Source organism: Coenobita brevimanus, chromosome 40, assembly GCF_032717465.1.
Source record: "Coenobita brevimanus isolate Jiangsu-jjx chromosome 40, ASM3271746v2, whole genome shotgun sequence".
Lineage (NCBI taxonomy): Eukaryota > Metazoa > Arthropoda > Malacostraca > Decapoda > Coenobitidae > Coenobita > Coenobita brevimanus.
The window spans coordinates 61,544,831-61,553,795 of record NC_136993.1 but is presented as its reverse complement, the minus strand read 5'-3'; the positions used below and the strand labels follow the sequence as shown (position 1 = coordinate 61,553,795).

General features: G+C 38.5%; 1 pseudogene; it reads right to left on the bottom strand.

Moving 5' to 3' along the window:
* Positions 1–7,707: 7,707 nt before the first annotated feature.
* LOC145397311 (5S ribosomal RNA) lies at positions 7,708–7,824 on the bottom strand (annotated as a pseudogene).
* Positions 7,825–8,965: the final 1,141 nt, after the last annotated feature.

Genomic DNA, 8,965 nt, shown 5'->3' with positions numbered 1-8,965 from the left:
TGACTCTTCCCACTCCTACTTCCTTAACTACAGCCACACCAAACTCTCACCTGCACCTTAGGATTCCGGTCGTTTCGGCCGTAACGTCCAAAATGGCAAACGACTTTACAACCTAACCTAACCTAACCTAACCTAACCAATTTGGACGTTACGGCCTAAATGATCCCCATTGCCGATCATGAGAGCTTTGCTTAGGCAGCAGAGATGCAGAGAGTGAACGTTGTCAATCATTCTGATCGCTTCGTCTGATAAGAATACAGCAGAAATGGCGGACGCTGATATGAATGCCCGTCAGGCACTGCTATTTCAGATATTGCATCAGGTATGCTACTCAGTGAATTTTATCCTATTTTCATAACAAAATACTGTAATTGGGTGTGCCCTGAGTTGCATAGACATTGCTAAAGTACTTCACTTGGCTGAAAAAGTGAAGCTGTAACTTCAGGCAGTGCTGTTTAACGTTACAACTGTTTTTCCTGTTTTTCGCTATTGGTATAATAAGACTGTTCACTTCTATGATACTCTTGTCAGGCATGAAACAAAATGTCACTAAGAGAAGCCAACCATATGAGGGTGATTGAATTTCCATATGCGACAAAAATCAATTCTGATGACTTGTCAGGTTCGCTTGCCAGCATCTCTCCAGTATGACTGCTCTGCTAGTTAGTAAATGGATGGCAAGCAAAGTGGTTATGATTGCCTTTCAGGTTAGCAGACAGTTCACCAGTGAGCATGTTAGCTTGCTAGAGTAGGGTGTAAGCTAGACGCTAAACTGCTAAGTTGCTAAACCGCTAAACCCCTTGACGGTATTGGCCAGTTGAGCTGAAAACAAACCGTGAATGCTTTGTGTTCTTGAACTTGCGTGTTTTATTATCTGCTGCATATATACACTCACAAAATGTCACAAAAGTAACTGACCTAATTAGGGTTACTGAATTTCCATACGTGACGAAAGTCTGTTTTGATGACTTGGAGGTTTCACTAGCCAGCATCTCTCCAGTATGATTGCTTTGATAGTTAGTGAATGGATGGCAAGCAAAGTGGTCATGATTGCCTTTCAGAAGGTTAGCAGACAGTTCACCAGTGATCATGTACGTTAGCTTGCTGGAATAGTGCGGATGCTAAACTGTTAAATTGCTAAACCGCTAAATATCTTCACGATGTTCGCCAGTTGAGCTGTAAACAAACCCGCGAAAGTTTTGTGTGTTTCTGATCTCGTGTGTTTCTTAAATCTGCTGCATATACACACTAGTGTATATATATATTTTTAAATAATCAAGTCTGCATACTCTAGAAAACACCTGTGGTTGCTAAGCAGTGAGATGATCATTTTTATTAGAGTTTCTTCTCAATGGAGCCAAACTAACCTGCCTTAGTCTAGCGTGCAGGACGCATGGGGATATTTTAAGGTAACTTTGAGACACAAAAGTGCGTCTTACATGCCGCGAAATACGGTAACTCAAAGTCAATGGCCACCCCTTACGGGATTGTGGCGTCTGGTAATAAATAGATATATCTCCATGAGAAAACGCAAACGAAAGAAAAACATCGTAAATTAGCGCATAATTTATATTTGCCGAACGTTTTTTCAGCACCGTAAGTAAGTACAACTATTTGAGATTACGAGAAATAAAAAATCGTGGAGATAGAGGCAAAACTTAGGGTGTGAGGATAAAAGGTTTAAGAAGTAGCCTACCGCAAAAGCAGAAACGAGGGGTACTCTCAGCACTCGTCCAAGGCCATGCCAGCCCACATCCTGAGTACTTGCCTGCGGTTGGATACACCCTGTGTCCTACAGCACCGAGAGGGTTAATGGAGCATCCACTCACTGCATAGGTAGGTCCTGCATGGGCAACTGCTTGCCTGCAGTACAAGGGTATGCTTGTCCAGACAAACCATTGACTTAACAAATCCCTCCCTATCCCCTGAAATGAGGATGGTGAACTGCAGTAGGAGAGCAACTTCAGCCTACCTACAGTCCACCAGGTACACATTCAGATGAGCCTGGGGTTGCAACTACTACAACAAAAAATACTACTATCATGGCACTTGATCCTTGAGACAGGTTATTTGGGGAATGAGAGTTATTCTTCATAAAAATCATGCATAACTGAATGTACTTGTAAAAAGAGAAATATTTGGCTCAATGAAATCTAAATTCTCTAAAATCTGCAATAAACTTACTTTTCATCAAAAGAAATATACTCAAGTGTACTTATAGATATGAATTCCATTTTGGAAAGAAACCATAAATCTGAATTAAAAAAAAAAGAAATGCTCTTGAAATGGACTTTGGAAACAGTTACTCATACGAATCTCTCATGGCATTATATGCAGCAGAAGCACTTTCCAAAAATGAATCCAATTTATGAAATGATTCCAGCATCCTTTCTCTGCCTGTTTCCAATAATTCCTGTTTTTTTCTAAAATCAACATTTTTTTGTTGATGTTCTAACATCTTGGCCTCATGTTCTTTCTTTTGCCGCTCATAGGCCTCCTTCATTAGGGCAGTCCTTAATTCATGATGTTGCTCCTGCCTTTCATTACAAGAAGCATATTCTTCATTCAGTCTTCTTGACCCACTGGACCGTTGGGCACTTGTCCGAGGAACGGTGAAAGTGAAGAAAGGTGGGGAAGGTGAAGTTGGGGGAACAGTAAAAGGGCTATTAGAGGAAGTACAAAGAGTTACATGGGAAGTATCTGTTAGGGCAGGTTTGGGAATACTGTATGGAGCTCATAAAATGGGGGTTGTAATGGTGCTTCCCAAGTGTTCATAGGGATGACTAACAGGAGGTACAAATGAAGTGGATGGCATGTTAAAGAGGGTGGGCTGGGAGAAAGTAGAAGAACTAGAAACAGGGGTACTCGCCTGGGGGTAAAGAGTGAAGTGAGGTACAAATGAGGTGGAAGGAAAGTTTGACAATGTTCACAGAGCTGGAGGAAGGAAGGGCAGAGGAGGAAGGCTGCTGGACATTTGCCACACCTGCAATATGAGGAAAGAAATCTCACATATTGTTGTTCATCTTCCTGTGACCCAATATCATTTTTATAAAAGCTGCAGGACATGTGTACAAGAGAAGGAACAAAATAATGTATCCAAAATGTTTATAGTGTGCAAGATTATGGGCAATGAAATACATGATTATTGTTTACACATGGTGCTGAATAAGTTATCTTTATATCGTATGCATACAATTGATAAGCTTTATCACTGTTAGTCTGTGGTTAATAAAAAAAGGCGGGGGGGAGGGGGTTGTCGTGTGCCATGTTTTGCTTTAATTTCTATAGGCAATCTGGGTGCTGAAGAGAAAAATTCAGATGCTAGCACCAACATAACCCAGCAGCAGTTATACAAACATCCTCCAACTCCACTCTCATCCCTCAAAGAATGTTGGATTAATGCAAGAGATGGGTAACTTCAGCATATATTCCACCCTGGTCACAATTCCAATGATGCCAGAGTCTGAAGCCTACTCAGTTAACAGTCCATCTTATTACCACATCCAATTATGCCTGAATTTGAAGCCTACTCAAATAACACTTCACCTTGATAACATTTCAGATGAATCCTGACTTTGAAGCAAACTCATTTAACAGGATATATTTTAGGACACAACAATGTCAAACATTTATTTTCTTTCATATGTCAGAGTAGTTCTAGCAGCAAGCCAATTTGTCATTCAGTCACTTAAGAGTTTTCTTCTAGAAATAAGCGTACTTCATTCAGGTAGACTTGAGCACAGCCTATTGTTTTCATAGGTATCTTACCTGTGTACTAAACAATAACTGCAAGTCACTGAAATAAAGGAAATGGACCATGAAATTCCAGCTGCCTACTGTATCAACGACAGTAGTACGGTACAGTAGTTACATGCCAAAAAATTGGCATATAACTGAAACCTAGCATGAAAATGCACATTACTATGTACAGTACCAGTATAAAACAACCATTAATTTATAACCACGGGGTGAATACTAGCTATATTCAGAAGTGGAACGGTCTTCAGAATAGGCATTCATATAAAATGATGTTACAATAATAAAGCATTAAATTTTACCAACACCCTATTACAAATGGAAATGTGATATACTTACTGGTTGTGACATTAGATATCGGATCCCCAGCCATGTCCACTTGGTGAATAACCACTGTTCTACTACATTGTCCCACATCGTGAGTTCTTCGGTTATCAGTGATGCTGCTAATGCCATCTCGTCACTGGGCTGTGCAGGTTTGAGGGGAGGGCCGCCGCCTGTAGTTTTGAGTTTTTTCTTTAACTCCCTCTCTTCTTGTTTAACTCTGGAAAGAGAGTGTTGCAAGTTGTCCATCATTATAATTCATTTGAATAACCACAGATTAATGGCATAATGGTTAAGTTTCAAATATAATTCAGAGAAAATGATTATGCCTCAAATCAATGTAATGGACCCTATACTTAGAAAGGTAAATATGTGAAGGTTGGGTAAAAGTACCGTATAATACCCAACATGAGGCATATATTGTCTGTTCTGAACTTTCTTGCTTTGTTAAAGATGAAACGTTAACTATCTGTGCTATAAACTGTACAGTATAGTACTAATAATACTTTCCGTAAGAATCTGCCAATGGAAAGGAACAATTAGAATCTCTGCATACTAGTCCTCATATTTTATAATATATTATTTCAAGACTTGTTTTCAGTAACTTGAGTCTTTCAAAAATCTCTGGAAATCAGTTATTTTATGAAAGTTAGAACTCGAACTTTTGGAAAAGCACTGTACTTCAGTACAATATGACCATAAATAAAAACTAGGTAGCCTAAGTGGCTGAGTGGCAGAATTACTGATTGTGGCAGAATGAGCTAGACTGACACCTTTTGTCAACTGGCCAGCAGCATCGACCATACAGGCTTTGACATGAATAAAAAAAATTTGGGTTCAGTTGACTCAAAAGGTTTCATCAAGCAGAAAGTTAGTAAATGGAGGTTTGTCAGAAACAGTTGACTGTATACTTTACAAGACTGTCTGGGCCAGATGTTTGATGAATGCTTAATTTCAGTTTGCACAGAACTGCCATAACCCCGACCTATTCCATTATGATTATTGTCACTGACCCAACCAAACCTAAACAATACAACGTTTTTGATAAACTTGGATCAACAGTTGATTAAGCCATGTCATGAACCAGGCTAATCGTACAACATAAACTAAATGGTAAATGTCCCGTTTATTGCTGCTGTCGATTTCACCATTTTTTTCTGATTTTTGTTCATATAGAGTTAATTTATAATGACCTATAGACCATTGGAAATGAGTGTATAATTCCCAATTTGCCAACAGTTTTAAAACATGGCTCCCAATACTGGGGAGGGCTATGAAGATAGGGAAAATTGTTGGGTTAACCCGTAACGTCCCGACCGATTTTCCACCAATGACTCCCCCCAGTCCCGACCAATTTTGGAAAAAAAATTTTTTGGCTCTAACCTCCGCTTTTGGTGAGAAACATCGAAAATTCATAAAGAAATCGCTCACCTGAGGTTTAAAATACTCGATACAGGTAGCAGTACCTCCTTACCTTACTGTGTTTTCTATCAGGCTGGCTCCAAAGAAAACGATTTCTACGGGAGGGTAACTATTCCACATCACTCACAAACGGTATATATTTATTTATTTGGTACGAATTTACATGTAGTACGAGAATATATTGGTTTTCAAACAGTGCGGTAATATAGGCAATATAAGCATTGTTTCACTCACTAACACATCAATATACATGACCTTTTTTGATGACATTACCTGATCATCATTTCTGACTCCTCTAATGCTATGTAAACTTTGTCCTCCACATTGTCATCGATTGGGGAATCACTCTGGTCCTGAATGTCTTTATTGGCCAGGTCACTGGTAACAGGTGAAACAGGTGAATTGCCGAGACAATGGCGTGCGGGGGGGGAGGTCATGCAGGATAAGGCATTTTCCCTGCCTGGCATCTTGTAGAGGAATAGAGGAAGTTGTCCCGTGTATATGTACCAAAAATCACATGCAAAAATTAAAAATTGTGCAAATTATGAACCTTGCAACTGCGCGACGAACCAGTATATCGGTGGGTCTAGCTGTGACAAAATGTTGCAACGTACCCATACGTCGATGGGATGCCTTGGGTTAAAGATGTTAATATGCATAATTAACATTAATCTAACCAACCTAACCTAACCTAACCTAGCCTAGCCTTGATTAACCTACTTGCGATGGTAATGACATATAAACAATAACAAGTATATAATGTTAGGAACCCAAGACACACATAAGAATTGAGGTATTAATTGGCGGCAATAAAGTGGACCTTTACAGAATAAATCCCACTGTACAATTCTGGGTAACACACACACACACACACACACACACACACACACACACACACACACATTACCTGAATTAGTATCTTTATATAATTCAAGCTCTACCAGGTCAGACTAAATGGTTTTCTATTATTAAAAAAAAAAAAAATAAGAAAAAGTTTAAACAAAACTTGTTCAAACAGAAAAGAGAACTGAGTAGCGAAAGAATGCACTGAATCAGCTGATTGTTTGTTTAGACTGCAACTGCCCCAGGGAATGTAAGTACTCTGTGCTTTTAGTATTGCAAAATGGCCACATACTTTAGTAAAGCAAATTCGGAAAAGACAAGGGATAAAGGTAGAAAGCAGGATGATGATTTCTACCAAGAACTGGTTAAAATGGAGACTCACAATAAACTGGTGGAGCGTGTACACAGACTGGAGAAGCAGATGCCCTTGCAAAAGGAAGAAATAGAAAAACTAGGAAGGGAGGTCAACAAGAAAGACACAACCATATGTGAACTAACAGTGGAAGTGAATACACTTAGGAGGAAAATGAGTGAAATGGCAATTACAGTAGTCAACCACGAGAGTATTATGGAAGAGTTAAAAAATGATACACAGACAATTAGGCAAGTAAGCAGTCTGATAGACCAGAGCAGTGATATTGAGAAGATAACACAGGTGAATGAAGCTGTGCAAAGCTACAAAAATGATGTGGAAACCACGTATGCTGAAATGGTGAAAGTAAAGAAAGACTTAGAAACAAGGGTGGAAGAAAAAAATCATTAAAAAGAAAGTGAAAAAAATAATCCAAAACAATCCAAAGTTTGTCAGAGATTCAGTAGATATCAACAAATCTATAGTAATCACTGGTATAGAAGAGGAAGAAGTAAAAAACAAGATCTCAAGAGACAAAAAGGAGATGGCAAATGTAATGAGCTTATTGAAAGAAGTATCAGAGGAAATCTGTAGTAAAGACATAGAGGAACACAAAAGGTTAGGGAAATACGAGAAAAGCAAGTCAAGACCTCTAAAGGTAACCTTCCAGAGTGTAAACACCGTGGAGGAGATACTAAAAAATGCAAAGAATCTTATGGAAAAAGAGGAGTTCAAAAATGTATGGATAAAAAGATGCCTAACACAAGAGGAACTGGAATTACTGAAAAAGAAGAGGGAGGAAGCAAAAACAAAAAATGAGGGAAGATCAGAAGAGGAGAAGAACACATTTTTTTTTACAAAGTAATAGGATTGCATACGAAAGTGGTACATAATTCATTCATTCATTGCCAGACGCCATGTATCCCAAACGGGGTGGCCAAGGGCTTAGAGTTAATTGTTTTACAGGGAGGGGCACTAATCCTCCACCAACCCCACTTGACACGTAGGGGTGCCAACAGCATCTGGTGTTCCCAGGCGGTCACCCATCCAAGTACTAACCAGACCCAACGTTGCTTAACTTCGCTGATCGGACGGGAAACGGTGTACTCAACGTGGTACAGGAAGGAATAAAAAGGAGGAAGGTAGTAGAACCATGTCATGACAAGTATATAAACAAGATGATCAAGTTGATGTACTCAAATGTGGATGGAATGGTATCTAAATTATTAGAGATGAATGATTATGTCAGAGAAAATGAACCACATATAATATGCCTAACTGAAACAAAATTAACACCAAGGATATCAAATGACATACTAAATTTAGAGGAATATAATATATGGAGAAGAGATAGAAACTTAAAAAAGGAAGGAGGAATTATAATATTAACTAAGAAAAATCCAAAAGTCAAAGAAATAGAACTAGATATACCCTTACAAGTAGAACTGATTGCAATAGAGATCAACACATCTGAAGGGAAAGTAATTGTAGCCAATTTGTACATGCCACCCAGATCAAACACATGGGAAAGAGACGAATATGAGGACCTGGCAGAGAGTACAATTCAGAGTTTAAGAGCATTACTACATAAAATGGAAGAGAAATCGGAAAGAATTATAATAACTGGAGATTTTAATACAAATATAAATTGGAATACTCTAGATATAATTAGCCAAGAAAGCTGTTGGGAGCAAAAGCTCCTGGATCTCGTGCAAGAGTTTTTCCTAACACAACATGTGAGGGAAACCACCAGAAAAAGAGGACTCGATGTACCTTCAATGCTAGATCTCATATTTACTAGGCAAGAAAATGATATTGACAGTTTAATATATCACCCTCCACTCGGCAAAAGCGACCATGCAGTGCTAAACTGCAACTTCAGGATAGCATATGACAGCAATGAAAGTTACAAAAAGAGACTAAACTATAAAAAGGGAAATTATCATGACTAAAGAAGTATTTCTTAGAAGTTGATTGCGAAAATGAGCTAAGAGGACAAGATTTAAATGCTGTATATAAAAAATTCTGTGAATTTTATGAAATAGGAGTCCAGAAGTACGTCCCACAGAACAAAAGAAGCAGAAAAGAAAATAAAGAAATGGTTCAATACAGAATGTAAAAAATCAAAAGAAAGAAGAGATTTGTTGTGGAATAGATACAGAAGACACAATAGTGAGAGGGCATATAATAATTACAAACAGGCAAGAAACAATTATACAAGAATAAGGAGGGAAGCCCAAAAACAGTTTGAGGAGGATACCATAAATA